At 39.5% G+C, this 21,431-nt stretch overlaps 1 pseudogene; it reads left to right on the forward strand.

The window, feature by feature from the left end:
* Positions 1-324: 324 nt before the first annotated feature.
* Positions 325-4,639, forward strand: LOC104867434 (annotated as a pseudogene).
* Positions 4,640-21,431: the final 16,792 nt, after the last annotated feature.

The following is a 21,431-nucleotide window of genomic DNA, read 5'->3' on the forward strand; positions in this document are numbered from 1 at the left end:
TCTAAAAATACCTTCCCTGCAACATCTAGACCGCTGTTGGTCCTCATGGCTGGGTCCCAGAGCTCAAGCCACTTTGTACGAGATGAATCACCTTCTCTCGCACCATTGTATATGGATTTGATTTAATAGTTTGAGTACAAGCTTTTGTTATTCTCATATAATTATTTTTTGAGAAAAGTTGAAATGCTAAAATGATTTTTATTATGTGAATAAATTATTTTGCAGGGTTCTTTCCGGCCCCGGTTCCATTACTTCTTGGGGGAACTAGAGGCATCTATTTTAATCTGGGCACTAACTTCATTTCCTTTGTTCCTTTCTTGGACAATGAGGGCTTTTCTCTTTGCCAGGTATTCAGCCACTGGGTCTCAAGTCCATCTGGATGTTGTGATGATTAATTTTGTGTTTCAATTCTGCTAAGCCTTGGTACCCATATATTTGGCCCCAAATTTTTCTGGATGTTTCTTTGAGGGGTTTTGTATCAGAGCTCACAAGAGGAACATATTCTACTATATAATGTATATTACTTGGTAGATTTACAACAGCTGCATAGAGTCAGGGTGGAAGAATGCAGAATGGTTGTCTGTGCCCTGGAGAGAAGAGGACCCAGTCCAAGGTCCTGAGGTCAAAGACCTGAAGTTCACTGTAGAGTACAGTGTGAGTCTGTGCTGGAAGCCTGAAGGAACTTGAGACAAACATCAAGGGTGACCGTGAAGCCTGGAGCTCCTCTGAAGAAGCAAAGGGAAGACTTCCTTCTTTCTCTTTTTATTCCATGCAGGCTACAGCCTATTGGTTGGTGCCACCTATATCTAGGGCAGGTCTTGGCCCCTCAGTGTGTGGTCTACCTGTCAGTCATCTACAGACACACCCAGAGCCTACTAGTCTGCTAGACAGCTTCAACACAAGTTACAATGATAAATCATAATTAAGGAACACAGTTTTATTGGATGAGATTAATATTTACTTCAACAGACTTGAGTAAAGCCATTGCCCTTTGTAATAGTGGGTGAGACTTATTCAATGGATTGAAGGCCTGCATAGAAAGGAAATAACCTCCTCCAAGATCAGAGAATTTTTCTAGCCAATGGCCTTCTGACTGGGACTGGGACTCTTCTTTGGGTCCCCAGATTGAGAGCTTGACCTGTATGTTTTAGACTTGCAACTCCAGGATTATGTAGCTCATTTCCCTAAAACTTCTCTCTCTCTCCTCTTCCTGTTCTTCCTCCTCATTTCCTCTTTCTCTGTTTCTTCTCTAGAAAACCTTACCTAATACAGAAGTGGCAGGAGGGCTTGGAGAAAGCAAGGGAATAGAAACTTGTTTTCCTTACTTGGGATTTCCATTCTTTAGTCCTTTACAAAATAATTCCTGTTCTGCATATCAACCAAGTTTAATTTTAAAATGTCACAAAAGATGCTGGAGATCTAGGAAATTTCATCCAAGGCCCAAAAGAGTTTCAGTGCTTCAGATAAAAGCAGCAGAATCCTGGTGGGAAGAACACTGTTCTCCTATGGGAACCTCACAGAGCATATGCTAAATTCCCAAAGGTCTAGAGCAGCAGTGCATGTACTCATGCTGAGCAGCAAGGTAGGCAGTGTGAATCCAGGCTGAGCGGATCTTGATAAGACACTGGTGCAATGAGCACCGTGACCTCAGTCAGGACTAGCTGCTGCGTTTTGCAGCCACCTCTGCGTCTCTGCCATGTTCCCTTTCCTATGACTGCTTCTCCACCCCAGGGCAGAGCAAACACACTTCCATCAGAGCAGGGCTTGGTGATAGGCCACCTTGGCTCAGGATGCCCGCTGGCCTTCCTGGGCCTTCTCACAACGGTGCTGCAGCCTACGCCCTGCCTTCCTCCCTCTCTCCCTCCCTCCCCACTGAATTGAGGGGTGTTGCACCTACACTGTGATTTGGGGCCCTCATGGCCTCTTCTCCTTTTCAGGTTTCACCCCCGAGAAATCTCTTGCACTTCCAACACCCTCTTGGTGTTTGCTCTCAAAGTGCTCAGAGAATGCACAGGGTAAGAGTCCCATGTATTAGAGCTTAGAAGATAGCAGGAAAGCAAGATGGAATGTAATGATCACATGAAAGAACCCTCCAGGGCACTGGCTTCTAGATACTCCCAGGGCCACCTCAGATGCCCCCCAAAATGTGGAAGTAATAGTAAGACTTCTTCATCTGAAAACAAGTGTCTCAGTGTAACATTTTAGGGCAAAGGGTGTGATGCATATATTTTTACAAACCTTTAAAAATTCAAGAGAGAATAGACAGTGAAGCTACGAACATGCTTTATACAGCACAATATAAAGAGATATTCATCGGCTTACAATGGCAGTACGTCCTAAAAACCTCATTCAAGTGAAAACTATCATGAGTCAGAAATACATTTAATCCACCCCACATCTGGGCTATCAGAGGTGAAGAGCATTCTCAGAGGACCTGATGTTTGCATGGTGAATGGGAGGCCACTGCTTGATGTCTCTAGCCAGCAGGACTGAGAGTAATGGAACACCCTCACCCCCACATTGCTAGCTCAGGAAAAGATCCACATTCACAACTAAAAGTACACTTTCTGCTGAATGCATCACTTTTGCAGGACTGTAAAATTAGAAAACTACTAAGAAGAACTGTACTAAGTCAAGGGCCATCTGTAGCTAATGAGCAACTACTACATGTAAAAGGTGAAAGATGAGTATGCAGATGCAATGCTAAAACAACAGAGCCAATCACATCTTGCTTCCAAAACAAAAACGGGTGTTGCAAGGACCGGAGTTCTATCTCTGGTATCAAAAACCAAACCAAACAAAAAAGGGTGTGAAGAATGCTGAGCTGGGTGTCAGGAGATCTTGCAGGACAGGATGGGGGACATGCCCAGTGTGCTGACCCCACAGTGGGATGTCCAGAGGTCTGATATGAGAGGAGGGTGTTTGTTTGGAGGGAGAAGGGAAGACAGGAGCAGTCACTGAATTACCTGGTGCTAGGTGAAGACATCAGGAATAAATTCTAGGAGTAGTTATCAAGCAAAGATGTGCTATGTATTTTCCATGTCGATTGCCACGCTGTAGTTGTGACTGTCGCTCAGATATTGATCTGACTTCTCCTGTGAATGTCGTGGTCAGAGCGGCGTGTTTACCCACAAGGGGTCAAATATTCTGCACCATGCTTAGTGCTGTCAGTGCCAAGGCAACCATCAGCTCATGTGACTTGCTATGCTCATATATCTATATCTATAATCTGTCCGCCTCTACTTCATTATCTGTACATAAGCGATAGAATGAGGCAAAAATAGTTGGCTGGAATAAAACAAATGTAATTGAAGGAAAATTCTGAGAGGTAGTAACTTGTCAAAGGAAAAAAAAAAAAAAGAGAAGGGGCTGCGAAGTGGCGTTGAAGCAGCGGCTAGGTGAATGAGTTTGGGAGGGGTGAGGAGACGGCGCGGGACGAGGGCTAGCCCGAGGAAAAGAAGCGGCGGTTGCTGGGCATGTGGCGTGCTGCGACGCCGCCCTGGCCCAGTGCTATCTGGCGGAGAACTTCTGGGAGGTGGAAAGAGAGCTGAACTATTTCGAGCCGGCCGCGGAGGGGAGCCCCGTGCGGAGCCGGCCCGGGACGTCCGCGGAGCCCGGGCTCTGTGTTGAACTAACCAGTGAAGAAACAGCTGACTCCAGTAGTTCTAAACTCTCATTTGAAAACCCTCAGCAAGAGGCCGGGCGTGGTGGAACACACCTGTAATCCCAGCACTCAGGAGGCTGATGCAGGAGGATCTACCAGCCTGGGCTACATAGTGAGTTCCAGGGCAGTCTTAACCACATAGTGAGACGCTATCTCAAAAACAAAAACAAAAACAAATACAAAAACAAACAAAAACAAAAAAAGCCAGCAAGAAGATGGGAGCATGTTCTCTTTCTTCACGTGGAATATTGATGGATTTGATCTAAACAGTTTACAAGAAAGGGCTCAAGGAGTGTGTTCCTATTTAGCTTTATACGAACCAGATGTGGTATTTCTACAGGAAGTTCTTCCGCCTTATTATAGCTACCTAAAGAAGAGAGCAAGTAGTTATGAGATTATTACAGGTCACGAAGAAGGATTATTTCACAGCCATAATGTTGAAGAAACCAAAAGTGAAGTTAAAAAGCCAAGAGATCATTCCTTTTCCAAGTACTAAAATGCTGAGGAACCTTTTGCGTGTGCATGTGAGTTTGTCTGGAAATGAACTTTGCCTTATGACTTCCCATTTGGAAAGCCCCAGAGGGCATGCTGAGGAACGAATGAATCAGTTAAAACTGGTGTTACAGAAAATGCAGGAGGCTTCAGAGTCTGCTACACTTATATTTGCAGGAGATACAAATCTAAGGTATAAAGAGTTACTAAATGTGGTGGTTTACCCAACAACATTTTGGATGTCTGGGAGTTTTGGGCAAACCTAAGCATTGCCAGTGTACGTGGGACACCCAGATGAACTCTAATCTTGGAATACCTGCTACTTACAAGCTTCCTTTTGATAGAATATCTTTCAGAGCAGCAGCAGAAGAGGGACATATTATTCCCCGAAGTTTGGACCTGCTTGGGTTGGAAAAACTGGACTATGGGACATTTCCCAGTGATCACTGGGGTCTGCTGTGTAACTTAGATGTCATATTGTGAATACTTTTCAAATGTGAGTCTTCGATGTTTTGTATGGAATTTTGCAGATACAATTTCTACCTGTCTGGAAAAGTCAATTTAATATGGAGAAATTAATACTGTACAGTTGGTCATTATTACAGGAAGAAATGGTTATGATTTTATGTTGTAAATTGTGCCCTCAGAATTCAGAATCAGTGCTTATTTTTTTTAATTTAAAAACGTTTTTTGAATTGCTGAGTCCATTAAATTGCCTAGCTTGGCTTCGAACTTGAGATCCTTCTGCCTTAGCCTCACAGAGTAATGGGATCATAGGCATGCACCACCAGGCTCAGAGTGTGTTTTAAACTAAGGCATGAATGTATGTTCTCAGAATGTGAAGCCCTTTTAATGAAAGGCTATGAGCTTAAACTGCTAGCTGGATTTCAGATAGGGCCCACATTGTCTGGGAGCTAACATTTCTTTTTTCAATCAGGCACCAAAATAATATTTTAAATGTCATCAAAAGAAAAATAAAAAGGAGCCTGTGATTTAACTCAGTGGTGCCTCTGCACGCCTCACAAGCACAAGTGGATCCTTGGTACCAGAAATAAATAAATAAATAAATAAGAAAAAGAAAAAAAGGTTACTGAGTTCTTGGGACTGAGTCACAGTTGTAGTTCAGAAATTTAGATAAATGAAAAAGCCATGATGACTCGCAGTTAAGTAGATGACAGTGATCCTACAACACATTTATTTTTTTTTTATCAGTAAACAGTGCATAATCAGGAAGCTACAAATAAAACCTTATAATTTAAAATTCTTAAACTCTTTTTTGATTAATTTTGGTGGCCATGTAACCAAAGTTGTGCTTATCATGATTAAAGTCAGTTTTATAGCAAGATTGGATATTTTTTAAGGGAAAAATAAATGCATAAGGATAAATAGCCTCTTAGGTTTGCTACTTGTAAAATGGAAATATTTTACAGGATTTGAATAAAGAGTACCTTTTTCATCCCCCCCCAAAAAAAAGAGAGAGGGAAGAGACAGAAGATTGGAATTTCATGGAGAAAGAGGAAAAAGTTACCTGTAGCTAGTTGATCTCTAAAATAATATTTGACAAATATTTGAAGATTAACATTTTGCAAATGTGCCCAAGAAGATTGTTCTTAGTTTTAAATAAATTCAAGGCTAGGAAATACCTACCTTAGGCTTAATAAAACATTTCTATTCTTTTCATATTTTTTAGAGGTAATAAAAGAAATATTTATTATGCATATGTCTTTGCATAGATGTTTATATTTTCCATTTATTTCAAATTTAAATTTTTATTTTATTGGTCCGTGTTTTCAGTATACAATGATTACATACTGCAAAGCGTTGGAACATGTGTACAACACATCATAATTCTTTTTATGTCCCCTTCCCTTCCCTCCTCCCCGCTTCCCTCCATCTCTTGGTTGGCTATGGAGGGATATCTTTCCTTTTCATGGTTGATCCAATGTCTTTATAATATTTTTGTCTGCTTTGGCTCAAGATCTAATTGGGATTCACCTAGTACATTTGATGTGGAATTTTTTACTCTTCCCTAATCTAGGGCATCCCTACACTTGCCTTGAATTCCTCAAGACATGAAAGACTTAGAGATGCCCTACATTGTATAACACATTCTGGGTCTTCCTGAGGCCCCATTATCAAGTACAGCCCTTTCTTAGGGGACTGTTACCCAGTGCTATTGGGTAGGCCCTTGGCCCATGGCATTAAGAGGTGCTGGATGTCATAGGTAGTGCTTGAATCCCAATTGCTGCTGATGCCATCTTATTGACCTCTTGCCCAGGGGTGAGTGCCAGAGCATCACCACCTTTCTAATTAATGGCTAATTAGAGTGGTGATATTGACTCACATGCCAGTTCATGAGTTCACTGAGTCATTCTTGGGGAGTTGGGTATCAGGGAGGTTCTAATAAAAATCCAACATGGTTTTACCAGTTCCATATGAGGTGACATAGACTCCTAAATTAGGATCAGAAAGGGCCCAAGTGATCTGGTTCAAGTTCTCTTCATTTTTTCTCCACATTGTAGGTTGTCTCTTAGCTATTAGCTGTCCCTCCCCTCCCCGCTTCCCTCCCTCTCCCCGTCATCATTTGGATCTTGTACCTTTACATGACTTATCTTGGTTCTTATTTTTTCCCCATTCCTCTGCCCTCCATTCACCCCATCTACTCTTCCATATTTACAAAGACTTTGTTTCCATTTTTCCCTTTTCTCATATTTTTCTTTTCCCTTCTTACTGTTTCCCTACCCCTTCACTTCCCTTACTCCTTTAGACCTTTTCCATCTATTACACAATATTAGTTATACATTTTGATCCTTATTTACACTTTTAGTTTTTCATGCCAGAGAAACTAGTCAGTATATACATATGTGTGTCCTATTAATTTCACTTAAGAGTATGGCCTCAATGTGCATCCACTTAGCTATAAATGTATCTAGTTTCTCATTCTTTATGGTTGAATAGCACTCCATTTTATTAAACACACACACACACACACACACACACACACACACACACACACACACCTTCTTTATCCAGTCTCCAGTTGATGGGCAATTGGGCTGCTTCCAAGATTTAGCTATTACAAACTGTGTGGCTCTAACCATGGGTGTGCATATATCACAGGGGTATGATTCTTTTAATTCTTTTGGGAAGATACTCAGCAAAGGAATAATTAATAACTGGGTCAAATGGGAATACTAATACTAGTTGTTTGAGGTATCTCCATATTGATTTCCACGGTGGTTGCACCAGTCTGCACTCCCACCAACAATGAAGAAGAGTTCCTTTCTCCCCACAACCTACCAGTATTTGTCATTGGTTGATTTTTTGATAGCAGCCATTCCTTCTGGGGTGAGGTGGAATCTTTGTTGGTTTCGTTTGCATCTCTCAAATGACCAGTGATGAACAGTTTTTCATACATTTATTTGCTGCTGTTACTTCTTTGTCTGAGAAATGTCTGTTCATTTCAGATGCCCATTTTTGAATAGGGTCTTTTTATTTTGGAGTCTCAGTTTTTTGAGTTATTTATATATTCTAGATAATAGACCTTTCTCTGAGGAACAGCTGGTAAAATTATTTTTCCACATTGTAGGTTGTCTCTTAGTTCTCTTGGTAGTTTCTCTTGCAGTACAGAAGCTTTTTAATAAGATGAAATCCCAATTGTTAAATCTTTGTGCTAGTTCCCATGCTACTGAGGATTTGTTCATGAAGTCTTTTCCTATGCCAACATTGTCAAGAGTTTTACCTAACTTATTTTCCAGAAAGTTTAGCGTTTCTGTTTTAATATTTAGATCTTTAACACACTTCAATTTTAGTTTAGTGCACAGTGAAAGATAAGGGTTTAGTTTTAATCTTTGGCAAGTTGAAATCCAGTTTTCCAACACCATTTATTAAAGAGGCTATCTTTCCTCCAGTGAAGATGATTGGCTCATTAATGAAAAATGAGATAGCTGAGTACATCTGGAGTTGTTTCTGCACCTTCTAATCTATTCCACTGATCCTCGGGTTTGTTTCTTTGCCAGTACCATGCTGCTTTTATCACAGTGGCTTTGTAGTAGTTTCAAGTTAGGGATTGTGATGCAACCTGACATGTCTCTGTTGCCTAGAATTGCTTTTGCTATTCTAGGTCTCTTCTGGTTCCAAATGAATTTTTGAATTGTTTTTTCTAATTTTGTGAAATATACTGTTAGAATTTCAATAGGGATTGCATTGAATCTGTATAGCAGTTTTGGCAGAATGGCCATTTTCACTATGTTGATTCTACCCAGGAGCAAGGGATGCCTTTTCATTTTCTTGTATCCTCTTCGATCTCTTTTTTCAGAGTGTTGTAGTTCTCAATGTGGAGGTCTTTTGCTTCCTTCTTTAGATTTATTCCTAGATACTTCATTTTTTTGGATGCTATTGTGAAAGGGGTTGTTTCCCTAATTTCACTCTCAGTAAGTCTGTTATTTGTGCACAAGAAGGCTACTGATTTTTGAGTGTTGACCTTTTATCCAGCTACTCTACTGAATCTGTCAATTATGTCTGGAAGACTTTTGATGGAGTTTTTTGGGTATGTCATCCACAGATAACAATTTAACTTCTTCCTTTCTTATCTTTATTGCTTTTATTTTTTTTCTCTCATCTAATTGCTGTGGTTAATATTTCCAGAACTATATTGAGCAGGAGTGGTAATAGTGGACATCCTTGTCTTATTCATGATTTTAGTGAGAAGGTTTTCAGTTTTGGACCATTTAGTATGATGTTGACTGTTGGTTTTTCACAGTTAGCCTTTCTCAAGTTGAGTTAAAGAGCATGTATTCCTATTTTTTGCAGTTTTTTTTTTTAAATCATGAATGGGTGTTGAATTTTGTCAAATGCTTTTTCTGCATCTATTGAGATGATCTTCTTGATGACCCTTTATATTCTCTCTGACAGTATTTTGTTGAGGTTTTTTGCATCTATGCTCATTAGGGAGATCAGCCTATAGTTCTCCCTTTTGGTTGGGTCTTTCCCTCATTTTGGAATGAAAGTAACACTTGCTTCCAGGAATGAATTTGGAGGTATTGCTTCCCATTCAATTTCATTGAAAAGTTTAAAGAGTAGTGGCAATAGCTCTTCTCTAAATGTCTTGTAGAATTCAGCAGTGAATATATCAGGACCCAGGCTTTTCTTTGTTGATAAATTTTTAATCCCATTTTCAATTTCACTGATTGTAATTGGAGTGTTTAGAATTCTCATGTCTTCTTCAGTCAACTATGGTGATTCGTATGTATCTAGCAATCTGTCCATTTCTTCGTATGTATCTAGCAATCTGTCCATTTCTTCTGTCTTCTCCATTTTATTACAGTAAGGTTCTTGAAGTAGGTATTTATGATTCACTGGATTTCTGCTGAATCTGTTGTGATTCCACCTTTTTCATTCCTTATTGCATGTATTTAAACTTTTTCTTTCCTCTTTTGATAGATTTGGCTAAGGTTTTATCATTTTTTCTATTCTTTTGAAAAACAAACTCTTCAATTCATTGATTTTTTTCTTTGTATTGACCTCTTAGTCTCCACTGCATTGATTTTTGCTCTGATCTTTGTAATTTCTTCCCTTGTGTGAGCTTCAGGTTTCTCTTACTCTTCCTTTTCTAGGAGCTTAAGATTCACCATTAGAGCCAGGCATCGTGGCACACACCTGTAATCTCAGCACTCGGGAGGCTGAGGCAAGAGGATCACTGTGAGTTTGAGACCAGCCTGGGCTACATAGTGAGTTCCAGGTCAGTCTCAACTACATAGTGAGACCTTGTCTTAAAAAACCAAAAAAAAAAAAAAAATTTACCATTAGGTTGCTTATTTTATTTAACTTGCTCTGTTTTCCTAGTGTAGGCATTCAGTGCTATGGATTTCCTACATAGAAATGCTTTCATTGTGTCCCATAAATTCCTGTATGTTGTATTGGCATTATGATTAAATTGTAAAAACTGTCTAATTTCTACTTTAGTTTCCTTTGGGACCAATTGATTGTTCAGGACAGTGTTATTCAATTGACATGTGTTTGTGAAATTCTTGAGGTTTCTTATGGTATTGATGTCCAGTTTAATTGCCCCATGGTCTGATAATATATACAGGATACCTTCAATTCCTTCGCATTTACTTAAACATGTTCTATGAACTAGTGTATGGTCTATTTTGGAGAATGACCTGTGTGCAGCCAAAAAAAAAAAGTATATTCAGATTTTGTGGGGTGGAAAACTCTGTAGATATCTATTAAGTCTATTTGTTCAAAAGATCGGTTCAGGTCTAGTATTTCATTGTTGATTTTTGTGTAGATGATTTGTTCATTTGTGAAGTATTGAGGTCCCCCACTACAATTATATTAGTGCTTATTTGGTTTTTCTTGTCCCTTGATATTTGTTTTGTATAGTTGGGGGCATTAGTATTTGGTGCATATATATTTATGATTGTCATCTCTTCCTCTTGGATTGTTCCCTTTACAAGGATGTAGTGACCTTCATGCTTCTCTTAATTAATTTTGATTTGAAATTTACTTAGTTTGCAAATAAGATAGCTATCCCTGCTTTTTCCAGGTTCATGTGGCATGGAAAACTGCTTTTCATCCTCAGTCTATGAGTTTCTTTTTGAACTAGGTATGTTTCTTATATACAGCATATTGTTGGATTGTGCATCTTAATCCATTCTGCTAGTCTGTTTCTTTTGATTGATTGGTGAATTGTGGCCATTAACATTGATGGTTATAACCGATATGTATTGATTTATCTTTGTCATGTTATTTTCCTGTTTTGGCTCTTTTGTATTTTCCCCCCTCTCCCTTTAATTTCTTGCCTTGCCTGATGAAGTATTTTGGATTTGCTCTGTTGGGTCTCCTGGAGTTGTGACCATCATAGCTTTCATCTAGGATATTTTAAAAAATTGTTTGGAGTGCTGGTTTGGTATTCATAGTATTCATCTTAATTATATTAGTCAGCATTTTCATTGTTGGACCAAATTCACCCACAACTTAAAGAGGGAGAATGTTTTTTGGCTCACAGATTCAGATGATTCAGTTCATGGTAAACAATCTCCGAGGCAGAAACATCATGATGGAAGGTCTTCGTGGAGCAGAGTTGCTTAGTTCATAGTGGCTGGGAAGCAGAGCAGAGGAATGGCGCGCTAGAGAATAAGGGGAGAGGCCATATCTCCCTCAGAAACATGCAGAGTGGAGTTTCCATGATCCCCTGTCTCCCAAGACAATCAAATTGGCAACCCACCTTAACCATAACAAAAATTGTCATGACAGCACAAGAGAGAACCTGTGGAGGAAAGGAAAATGTTGGTTTCCTGTCTTTGAAACCAAGACTCCACATTTTCATTTAACACTGGATGCTACAAATTATGTAGTTGAATGTATGCTCAGGCTGGAGTAGCAGCTTTCCTGTTTCTTATTGCTGTTAAATGTTTCCTAGTAATTACAGTTGCTGCCCACTTGAAAAACAGAATTGGAGAAAGAATTATTTCATAGAAAGGTGGTTTGGTAGACCAACTTACTGAAAGGTTGTGCTACATGGATAACACAGTATGTTGGACACATTTTGTTAAGAGGTAAAGCAACAAATTGGGTCTTTGATGTAGAAAGTGTTTGAAATCCCTGATACTGACCTGGGATAGATTCAAAAACAACTATATTAATGAGTACCCAAGTCATGGTTTCACATGAAGTAACCAGCTAATACTGAACTGTTCACCATTGTGGATCTTGGTGTGGCATCCTGACACTCTGATTAATAAATTGTTCTATTTAGTGATAGTTGGCATTTTATATATCCAGGGATATGGTAATCTGAGTTATGGGCCAAGTTTTAAAATGTGATCAATAGGAAAGAAAACAACCCAAATGGTGAAATATGCATAATAATAGAGCCAAGAGAGCTAGAGCTGCATTTCAAAGTATTTGGATAAAAAGTGACTAAACTAGTTGTGAGGAGTTCCAGGAAGATGTGGCCAGAGCAGTGTCATGCATTTTAGTATTTCCAGCAATATGAGGGGTATGAGTGGGTGGAATGTAGCTTGGCTTTGCTGCTAGGTAGGCAGAACTTGAAAGGGGCTCCTTCTCCAGCAACCTGCAGGATCCCTTCAGTAGATACAGTAATGTACCAAGAATTGGGGCCATTTTCCCAGTACACAGGGAGCTGTCTGACAGGAAGAGGCACCTGACGTAAAGAAGATCCCAGTGGGTTTAGTACCTATCCAGTGTTTCACAGAAGGGGATCTTGATGGTTAATTTAGTGTTGCTTTGTTTTGTTGGTGACTGCTAAGGCTGACCTGACGAATAGCAGGCTCTCAGAAATCTGAGAGGTACTAAATTGCTTTTGCTCTCTCAGCCTCCAGGCCTGCTTGGCTAGAAGCATCTGTATTCCTTTGTTCTTTGGTCCATTCTGTTTTCACCACCATCTTGTTATTCTAGGCACTCACTGGGCATCTGATCAGTTGGCCCTGCAAAGTTGCTTCTCAGGAGACAGTGGGTAACTTTTGGAGAGTGCTTTGAGAGGCCTTTTTCATTGATTTTCATAGCCTTCATCTTCCTGGTCTCTAGCTATCTTTGCAAACACTTGTTTGTGAAATTCTTCTATAAGCGAGTTGAGAAATTAAAAGCCAGCTGTCACACAGGCTGTTGAGAATGAATGGGTAATGACTGGCTGGTTTTGGGGATGGGAGGAGACCTTTTGTGTTTGTGAGCTGTACAAAGTTGGCCCTCTCTCCTCATGGAGGGCACAGGGCCACACATCCCCTAGGGTCCCTGAGAGACATGATCCATTTTTAATGCCTTGTGTCAGGCATCCCTGCTGCCCTCTAAACATTCCTAATAATAAGACAAAAGTGATATTTTAGGGGAACAGTTAATAAATAATGTGACTTATCCAATCGCACCTTTCACTAAAATATTATTATCTTTTGGCAGATTCATTACTGCAGAGACATCAGGATCTGATGAAACAGTCTCTAATTCTACCACTAGTACATTTCCAAAGTTGTCCTTCTTTTAATTTAATTCTCCCACTCTGAAAGCATACTGTCCATTGCAATTACTGAATGAGCGTTTAATCTTGCATAACTAAGGCATTTTAATCTTTTCTTACACAAAGATGATTAAAAGATCTTAATATTGCAATGATATGGATACATTTCATCCCAACCTAGTAAATCAAAGTTTTCTTTGTTCTTTTAAGTCAAGACAAACCAAATCTCCTGGCACTATATTGTAGAGGTTAGGTTGCCTTTTCCCAAGGTGTGATAAATGTTTGAAAACAATTTTTTATTCAAGAGAAGAGTCTCTAGATCTTCCTTAGGCTGAAGTAAGCCTAAAGGTAGAGAATCACAAGAGAAGTTTAAATTGTCACATGGTAGTTTGATTTATAGTCTATTCTCTTTATCTCCAAGCAATAAATCTTGGCATTTAAAAAATATTGTGTTACTAAGGGAGATACTGAATCACTTTGAAACAGCAGAGTTGCTTTTGTTGCATTACAACATTCCTGCATTGACATTTTCAGTGAAAATATTAGTTGACATTAGTACAAAAGAAAGCATACATATTTTTTTTTTATATATGTTTAAACTTCTCTGGGAATCAGTACTTACTCCTGATTTTTACCTTTATGTTTCTGTTCTACTTCCTTGAGGCAGAGCATGGCATGTTAAAAGGATTGTACATCTTGAATGTTTGCAGTGTACACAAACCTTAGTTTATTATCAACTCCAGAGAAAACACATAAATAGAAACCTGTGGTGTGCTGTTTATCTAAGAAGGTAATTTTCCCATGCTATTTTGCCTGGCCTTCCACCACTGATGTGGTTGTGTCTATCTTAGTCACTCTGGTTGTTGGTATATTAGAAAGGACTGCACTGCGTCACACACTGTGCTAACACCACAAGCTTGGCTGGGAAGTACCATATCTTCTATCCCTTCTCTGCTCTCTCTGGTGTTCAGCCATATCTATTCATGCCCTCGTTCATGTTTCTGCAAAAATGCAGTGATATGTGCAGGTCACATGTTAGCCAGTTTGCTTTTGGGAAACTTAAGGCAATGGCACTACATCTTTTATAAAAATATGTCTTTTGGTATGATTTCTTAAAGGTCAGTTTTTCTTTATTGCCACTTGGTAAAACAATAATTCTTTCTAGACTGGTGTGGCCTGGTAATCAATCTGAAGTACACTTGTAAACCAAATAGGGACCTGCTCATTTCTCCAACGAAGAAAACACATAGATAGTGGAAACAGTCATCTTGAAGATCATATTTGAGCTTTTAAAGATAACAATTTAAAAAAGAACACATTTTCTTTGATTCCTCCATCTCTGTTGCATTTTATTCTAAGGGCATTAAAATTATATAAAAATGTGTTAAGTAAATGCTTGTGTTGATGCATAAACTGGCATAAGAAACTAGATGGTAATTTTACTTGCCTTTTTTAAGGCAATGATGATGGCATCAGAAATTCACCTAAAGAGTATCTAATAACTTCTATCCATGTACAAATTCATAAGGATTTGGATATATTTTCCTTGCATAGTTTATTAACCAAGATCTGCTTTGATTATTTGGGCTGAGTTGTTCATAGTCAAAGGAGAGTTCTTGATTATGTAGGTAAGAGATATATGTTGGGCTGAACAGAAAGCTGATGGTAGTGCAGGCTACATGCATTTAATTAGCTGCTTGTTCAAATAGTCTCATTATTTCTTTCCCTATGAATGAGGTCAGTGCATGTGCGTGCGTGTGTGTATGTGTCAGAGAGACAGAGGAGATGGGAAAGAAAAGAGAGGAGAGAGGAGATTAGAGATGTGATGATGTTGGTAGTTTTTTGGGGAGTCCTGGGGAAGAAAGGAGATAAAAGCTCCATTTAAAAGGATATGAGCTGTTCAAGATTTCTGAAAGGACTGTGGTGATGGAATTTATTTATTTTATGGCATTTTTACTTTGATAATTTGAACGTTCTGTTTAAAGTTTTTCCTAGGTAGTATTATACTAGGCTAAAAGAGAGCACTGCCAATATTTTAAGAGCTTTCTATGAATCTCTGGTGGTATAGAAAAGCTTAGCTTGAGTGAAAAGGGGTAGCCACTCTTTCCCTTAAGTATAAGAGTTTTCCTTAAGGTAAAATAGAATTCGGGTAGAAATAGTTATTTGAGTTTTCTAGTTGTGGCTTTTGGAATATAGCTTCTATTTCATAGCATTCTTGGTGAAAGTAAAGAAAATAAATGAGGTAATAAATATCTGATAAAGTCTAAATATTTTAAATCGTCCTTTGGCTTAACATGATTGTAAAGAAGGAAATGCAAATCTAATTTTGTTACCTGAGTCAATCCATCCCCAAATTATAATTCAGTTTTCAAACCTGCACAATAATTAAGACGGAGAGATTTGAAGTCAAGCAAACCTGATTTCAAATCTCAGATTGGTATTTTAATGGTTATATGACCTTAACAAACATTTGAGTATGGCAATGAAATATCTGCTTCATAATTTTATTGTGCAAATTAAAGATAACTGTGTAAAGTTTTTAGCAGAATACCTGGTATGCAATAGTTATTCAAAATATGGAACTTTGAAAGAAGAAATGACAAAAAATTAAAATGTTTAAGCAAAACAACCATTTCTCTTTTACCACTTGCCAACTTCTTCCAACTAGGCTGTTTGCTTTGCCCTTAGAGTTACATACCTATTTCTCTATCTTGCTAAAAAGAAAAAGAGCTGAAAAACATTTTAGGAATAAATGACCCATTAAAAGTACAGAAAAACTATGCCCTGACCTTGAATCAGAGTTTATGAGTTCTGAAAGGGTGAAGAAAAATATAATAATTAACCATATACCTGCTGATCCACACCATACTATGGAAGTCCTGGTCCACCTGGTTTTATAACCACTTTGCAGATTTCTCAGGGGGCTGCTGCATATGACCAGTCACCCAGCAGCCTTCAGGGAAAAAGTGGCCATAGGTAAGGCTGAAGTGGGCTGTGGACATGTTCCTCCTTCTCACATTGCTGAGTACAGAGTCTTTGGAAGAAAGGAAGTTCAGTGGAGCTGGACTGTTAGAAATTCTAAAGACTGGTGGCGCAGCCACAACTCCTTCACACCCACATCCAATCTCATAAACACTCCACACAACACTAGGTTGGTTGAGTTTCTCTGTATTACTGTCAACATCTAAGATGAAGAAATAGTGAAACATGCTTTGCTTGATGCTACAATTTTGCTTGGGTAAACCTTGTTAAATTGGGAAGCCTTTGAAAGAAATTTCCATAGATTCCACCTGCATAATTAAGCAATTCCTATAATCCTGGCTGTAATTCTTGAGTCTCAGTACACCTGAAACATCACCCTTAAACATGGGGGCAAATGTCCTGCAGCCAGATACTCCTTCACTGCTTGGTGGCTTGTGTTGGACTGATTTAAGATAATACTTTATAAATGTACATTGACAAGTGTAAAGGAGTGAGAGACTTGATTTATATGGATGTAGGGCAATTTGGCATCTAGAGTATCTGATTTTGCAAACAATCTTCTCCCACTTTGACTTCTATAGAGATTTGTTTATGACGGTCACTTTACAAAGTTCACTGATGTTATTTTGCCACAGGACCATTAAGATTTTTTTTTTTTTAGTTTTCAGGCAAAATATGTGTTTATTTGTGTATCTAGACTTTTGCCTTTGACTTCAAATGACTAGGAATAGTGCCTAATAGTCTTTAAAGTTAGAATAAAAATATACTAAGTTTCAGCAATATATATTTAGAATATCGTGTTTTTATTTGAAAATGTCTTTTTTTTCTTATAGGTTGGAAATAAGTGGTAGAAGAAACTAGTTTGGAAGATATATTAACATAAAAAATAGAAGGGGTCCCTCTGACTGAGGGAGATTCTTTTACACACACACACACACACACACACACACACACACACACACATGAGTCTTCATAATAAGTTAACACTTATTACTTAATGATTAATGTATGGCTGTAGCACAGGCTCTCTTATTTACATAACTTAAATATCAGACACTTGATTTAGAAGATAAGACATTATTTTTCTTCTTTCCTTTCTTTTTTGTTATTTGTATTTTTTTGGGGGGGTACTGGGGATCAAACTCGGGTCCCTGCACTTGCAAGGCAGGAGGTGGAACCACTGAGCTAAATCCCCAGTCCTGTTATTTGTATTTTTTAAGTCATTTTTGTGAGTACATATTAAAGTACATAATGTTTGTATTCTTTGTATTTCTTCAAACATTATGTATTCTTTGTTGGCTCATGTATATAATGCATATTAATTCCTTTTATTAATCTTCTTTTTCCCTCCTTCTTCCCTCCCTTCATCTCTTAGTCACTGTCCTCTTTCTTCCTATTTCCTATTATCTATCTTTTATTTTGCTTTTTGTTTATTGAGGCAAAATATACATCTTTCTGTGGACAAGAGGTGAAAATGTTAATTGTATTTAGCCTCCTCCACTGACAGGTAACTCTTGACTATGTAACTTTTTCCAGTGTTAAAAGCTGTGTCTCTGGGACTCTGGCAGTGGACACAGCTTTGTCTCACACAAGTGGGTGGCTCTGCTTTCTGCCTACTGGCTGAACTGGGTCTGGGTCCTGGTCACCCACACCCTGTTGCCCAGAGCTGAACTTGCAGCTTTTCCTCTCATCACAGTTGATGCTGGTAGCCAGGAAGGACCTGGATCCTGGGCTCTCTGCTTCCTTCCCTTCCCTTCCCTCCTGCTTTCCCTCAGCATCTCCATCCTTTTCCTGTTAAAAAAGAGAGGACGCAAAATACAATTAAAGTGGCTTTTTCTGAACTACTGGCCTATAAAGGCTCTTTAGAGGGAGTCTGAAATTCAATCCACTCTTAAGGTGAAAGAGTTCTTTCTCTATACAAACATGATTTGGCTGACTGTAGGTGTTCCAAGAGAGAACAAGTCCTCAAAATGCTTGGAAAACTCTCTATAAAGGATTGAACAATAACCATCAGGGTGCAGGAGCTTTCCTGGGGATTAACAAGTAGCTGGGAGGAATTGGTGGCCTTCAACAGTACTTCAGGCAGTTAACCTCGGCCAGTGCCGCTGAGAAATGCCTGCCGGAGGTGTTGATTGCTACTGTAGGACATAAACATGGAAGAACACTTTGAGAGTGATTGTATTTCAATGTGCCCTTTTGCTTCTAAAAGGCCGAGCAGCGCAGTGTGGAGCATTTGGTGGCTAATAACACAGCACGCACTGCTGTGGAGTACACACCTCATCACCTTAACCAGGCTGACGGAAATAATGTTTAAGAAGAAAAATTAAATTTTATGGTGCTAAAAAGCTTGTAAAGCCTTTAAAATATTAAATACACAGGGAAGGTTTATCAAGATGAGGGCAAACCCAGTCTGATTTTATCCCAAGTCCAGTGATAATATTTCTCATAAGAGTGAAGATTTCTTGAGAACTTCTCAAAAACTGATAGGTCCTTGTCCCATCCTTGATTACGCTCATGCAATCAAAATGTTTCCTTGACTCTAAGTTTCATGAACCAAATTTACTTTAGATTTCATGACAAGGTGAAATGTGGAGAACAATTATTTTTAGCCAAATGTCCATTTTTCCACTTCTCATTGGACTCTCATTCAACTCTTCATTACAGCAAGAACTTTTTCATTTATGTTGTTTGCATCCTACATGAAGCAAGGGTGGGGCTGTGCTGACGCCCCAGAGGCTCCAGGCTGCCCTGCAGCCTGAGCTTTCCACACCAAAACAGGGTGCCTTGGGATATCAGCAGTGGCCTTTTTCCACAAAGTCATCGTTTAGCCTGGGGCCTGTCTTAATCACTTTTCTCATTGCTGTAACACAATACCTGACACCCACAACTTATAGGAGGAGAGGTTTATTTGGCTCACAACATGTAGCACTTTCAGTCCATGGTTGGCTGGCTCCAAGGTAGGACAGCATGGCACAGCGAACTGGTGGAGTAGAGCTGCTTACAGAATGGTGGACAGGAAGTAGAAAGAGAAGGGAGAAGCCAGGCAAGGAGATAAACCCTTCTGGGGTTATAACTCCAGTGACTCCTCTTCCTGCCAAGCCCCATCTCCTAAGAGCAGTCAGCTATGAGCCACCATAATCCCCTCCCCTCCCCTCCTCAAAGTCTGTCCATAAGCACATGAGGCTATGGAGGGGACACCTAGATATGAAGCATGACAGAGCCTAAATGGATAGGGGATATATTCTTTAGCTCCATTTCCTAACTGAACGCCATTTTGCAGTGACTGATTGTGCAAAATGGGAAGAGCAAAAGAAAGTGCACTTCTAAGTCTACCCACCTTCTCAGGAGCAGACAGGCTGGGGCAGGAGAAGAACATGTAGCCTGGGGTGCAGGCTGAATTCTGAGTTCTGCAGGTGGGAGGGACTGCATGTTAGGGACAGGAAAGGTATTTTCCTCTGCTGTCCAAGTGGGTGCCTCCTCCAGGCCCACAGCTCATGGTAATGGAGTGGTGTTGTCTCTCTTTCAGGATCCATGATAGGAAACTTCCCTGTGTTAATGGTTAGCAGAGCAAAACTAGTTCTGGAGGTAATGGATTCACACAGTGCTATAGCTCAAGCCCACTCTTGTGAATTCAATAGATTAATATATCAATAAGAGGCAAATCAGAAAACAAGTAGCACTGCTTAAAAAAAAAAAGAATGGCTTCAATGAAGGTCAGGCTATCCAGGCTTAAATTTCATGTTCAGATCACCTTACAAACTCTTGCATGCTGTGTAAGTCCAAGCCAGGTTCCGCATGGTTCCCAGTAACAAATAATCACTTTAGGTGACAGCTGCACAGACAGGCAAAAAAAGACAGTGAGTTGTAATGGTTAAGTACAAGGCTCTGGAGTCAGAATTTCCATCATACACACCAGCCATACACAGGGCTCTGACCAAAGCCCCAATTCCTGATTCCCTCTACACTTCTGACCCCTTTTGTAGGTATCGCTGAAGACTTGGGGCTGTGTGAGTTTTTGTTTTCCCACTGATTTTGTCAGTAAAAGATGGACCTCAGTGTATTAAATGGGAACAAACATACATAGCAGGGTTTCTACAAAGAGGGAAGAATGATCATGTCACTTAGCAGCTCAAATAGATTATTTAATTCTATCTTTATCATGACATTTTTGTTGTATAAATGTAGACAGCAAGGTACAGAGGGACTAGTATGATGCTCTTAGCACACAGCAAACATTTAATTACATCCTCCTTTGGGAGATTAGTTGAGAAAATATAATTTTTTTTTTTGAAATTTCCCATAGCAAATGCTCCCATAGCAAAGTACCATAGACTGAGGGTCTTAGGCAATGGAAATTCGTTGTGTCATAGTTCCAGGGGCCAGAACTCCAAGAGAAAGGGGTCAGCAGGGGTGCTTTCTCCCAACAGTTATTTCTTTGGCTTGCAGATGGCTGCTTTGTCTCTGTGTCTTCACGTGGTCTCCCTGTGGCTGTGTCTTTGCCTATCTGTGTCTATGTCTTCATCTCATCTTCTTTTGAGGATGCAGCCATACTGAATTAGGGATACTCCGGTGACCTTAGTTTAACTTAATTACCTCTTTAAACCCTCTAACCCTAAATGCAGTCATGTTTTGGGTTCCTGTGGGTCAGGACTTCCAGCTTGCATGGAGGAAGGAGCAATGTCCAACACAAAGGCAGGTGAGGTGTGAGAGCCCTCACTCCAGCCCCAGGGGCCTCTAAGGAAAAGAGAAGAGGTAGAGCTGCCTCAAGCCACGATGTTAAGCTTGGTGCTCTGGCACAGAATTCACATCTGTAACTCTGACCTCTTAAGATATGTAACCCAATCACTGCTGGCAGTTCCTTTCTCTCCACCAGTGGCACACGATCCCTTAAAACTCTAAAAAACAGCACCACCACCAACAGCAATACCTTTGATTGCCCTGAGTCTTTGTTTATATTTTTCATAACAAAGAGGGTCATATTATCAGGGAATTCATGGTTACATCATGTAGCATTATTTTTCTCTACCCTCTATTCACCCCAAACAAAGTTCAGTGGCCATTCTTTCTGTTTCTTAGATTAGAAAGAGATAACCTGCAAATATTTCCCTGCTTTTGGGATCTACTCAAAGTGGCAGAATTATCCATCCCAGTGTTCAGTGTTTTCTAGTTGTTCTTGGGGCTGGGAGAACATAACTCTAAGGGGCAGGAATGGTTTGGAACAACAGGTGAAAGGACAGTTGTCCTAGTTATTTTCCTCTTTGTTGGGACATACACCTTAAAGAAGAAGTTCATCTTGGTTCATGTTTTAGAAATTTC

This window comes from Fukomys damarensis, unplaced genomic scaffold (assembly GCF_012274545.1).
Source record: "Fukomys damarensis isolate Sample0158 unplaced genomic scaffold, DMR_v1.0_HiC HiC_scaffold_9, whole genome shotgun sequence".
Taxonomy (NCBI): Eukaryota; Metazoa; Chordata; class Mammalia; order Rodentia; family Bathyergidae; genus Fukomys; species Fukomys damarensis.